Genomic DNA, 2993 nt, shown 5'->3' with positions numbered 1-2993 from the left:
GCGTTGTTTTAGCGCGAATGTTGAAATCAAGTGTACCGTAAAGTTATATTCAGAAAGAATTAATCAGTTTTATTAAGTAAGGACTTGTGTCGCTAAAGTTTCGTCGGAACGAAGTTACGGAAAGTTAATTAACAAACGGAGACGTAACAATATGATTGCCAATAGCACTTTTCGGGTAAAGAGTAGTCCATGAGTTGGCGATGGGTGGAGTAGATTAGCTGCCTTCATTTTAACCTATTACTGTTAAATAAGGGAAGAGTAGTGCAAATAGCCCTCGAATAACTTGGCGAAAAATTCAACGAACAAACAAACACTGTGCTAACACTTTTAACACTATTTTCATAACCACTTCTATTCAAAATAACCATGCATGGCATAATGGTTAGAACACTCGACTCGCATTTCAAATCCTGTTCCCGAACATGTTCACCCTTTCATCCATGGGGCTTATAATATTACGATCAATCTCACTATTCCTTGCCCAATTGTCGCCAATGGGCGGTGCTGACTATATGTATTCCCTCTATGTATTAAGGACAGATAACACAGATAGCCCTCTAGTAGCTTTGATCGAAATTAAAAAACAAACGAATTATCTATCTACTTGGTTTAATAAAAACCAGTTATTTTTGTTTACTTTATCGTTGAAGTGTTTTAATTTCTCCAATAAGTATATCTAAATTACCTTTACCGGATGTAGTCAATATATTTCTAGTCATGAAATGGTGAATAAAAGTTGCACCACGGTTGTATGGTATCTATCCACATAATGGTGCATATTAAAGTTCTACCAGTATTCTGTGCTACATCTGTAACGGTAGATAGAAATGTTGTACCATGGGCCTGTAGTATCAAGCCATGTAAGGGTGGATTAGGAGATAAACTCGTACTTCGCATACGATGTATCTACTGAAATTATTTGACTACTGAATTATTGTTGAGAGAAAAAACCATTCAAAAAAAGATGTAGATGGGATTGAATCCACGACCTTCTGTATACTAAGCGTGTGCTATGCCATATGGGCCAGAGCCCAAAGATTTTTTTCTAATGTTCAGCACTATTAAGATGAATAATGTATATATATGAGAAGGGTATATATATATATATATATTGTAGATAAATCAGTGTAATTATGATAAGCAATCAGTATGCAGTACAAGTAGCCCAAAACATTTAGTGTTGCTTGAACAACAACAACAAAAAAAAACAATAATGTAACTGTGAATGTAATCAGTGGTGTAGTGCTAAATATAAAAAGTAAGGGAATGCGTTTTGAAAGTGTTACTATGATTAGTATTTATTACGTCACCAATACATAAGAACATATATTTCTGAAATAGTAACTGTAAATTGTAATTGTAATTGAAATCTACATTTTAAAATGTTACAATAAAAAATAATTTTCTCTCACCTTGAACTTTTGAATTCCTGGATAACATATTGTTACGTATCTGCTTGTTTGATAATTTCCGGTAAAAATTCTTTCCGAGTGACTTCAGCGATACAAGTCCTTTCTTAATTAAAACTAGTTTATTCTTTCTCGATACATATTTGTAATACAGAGAATTTCCACAGCCACTTTAAACTTAACAACCTTTATAACACACGCTTGACTCAATTATCTATATCTTCAATCTATCTGCATATCTATTCAATCTATGCCCTCGCGCTGGTTTTTCTCGCCAGGCTTATATACTAAAAAACAGGGAACCTGGCAAACACTCAGACATTCGCGAGGTTCCTCAATAAGTCATGATCCTTCTAGAAACTCCAGCGCACATACTCCCAGCGTCGCGTGACTTCCATTGTCGTAACACTGCTCCTTCCTTAGTATTGTTCGTCCCGAACAATAGCCACTTACATTAAACTAATAGATAATTAACAATAACTTAATTAAATGTACAGAATCTACAAACACAAAATTAAGATACAACAAAGTCTCTTAATTTTACAGGACGTTTCTTCTCCGTTTCATTGGCTTCTGCTTCACGTGGGGTTCATCTGCTCCACCAGGAAATGTCCCATTATCGGTAACAGTCACATCAGTGGTAGTAACTTCATTAACGGCTTCACTGTTTTCCTTGTCAAAAGTGGCTTTTTCAGGTGATATGTCCTGGACCGTGATAATGTCAAAGCCTGTTGGCATGCACCACCTTTGGCTTACCTCGCCGACCACATTTTATTCGGAAAGTCACGTCTGAGAGACAATCCACTATGTCATATGGGCCTTCCCTTTGGTCTTCCTGGGATTATACAACCACACCTTGTCTCATGGTACAAAGCTAACTTCAGTAGATCTCTTATCATAACACAGTTTCATGGAATCAGCAGACGTTTTCAAGTTTGAACGCACTTGATGGTGAATATCATCCATGCTTTCAGATAACACTTTCACGATCTCTGACACATTTTCAGGCAACTCTTCGTAAGGTGGGCGTCCTATTAACAGATCCACTGGCAACCAGAGTTCCCGACCAAACATCAGCTTTGCTGGAGTGTATCCAATGGCTTCATGCTCTGCTGTTCTATAGGCCATCAACAGTGGAGGGAGTAAGACATCCCAGTAATTTTGGCAGCTATTACAAAACTTTGCCAATTCCTGTCCCAGTGTCCAATTGTACTTTTCTACCATCCCATCAGACTGTGGGTGGAGTGGCGTTGTCCTGGTCTTTCGTATGCCAAACAACTTGCAGCATTCATGGAAAACAGCTGATTCAAAGTTACGGCCTTGATCTGAATGCAGTTCATATGTCATACAAAACCTGAAGAAGAAATCACTAATAGCCGAAGCTACAGTTGTAGCTTCCTGATTTGATATTGCATATGCCTCAGGCCACTTGGTTAAATAATCCATCACAACACAAATGTATCTATTTCCAACACGAGTTTGGGGCAATGGACCAGCAATGTCAATGGCTACTCTTTCCATTGGTGCACCAATGTGATATAATTTCATTAGAACATGTCCCTTATGCTTGGGTCCCCTTTTAGC

Source organism: Limulus polyphemus, unplaced genomic scaffold (genome assembly GCF_000517525.1).
Source record: "Limulus polyphemus unplaced genomic scaffold, Limulus_polyphemus-2.1.2 Scaffold1627, whole genome shotgun sequence".
Taxonomy (NCBI): domain Eukaryota; kingdom Metazoa; phylum Arthropoda; class Merostomata; order Xiphosura; family Limulidae; genus Limulus; species Limulus polyphemus.
This window is presented reverse-complemented; position numbering follows the sequence as displayed.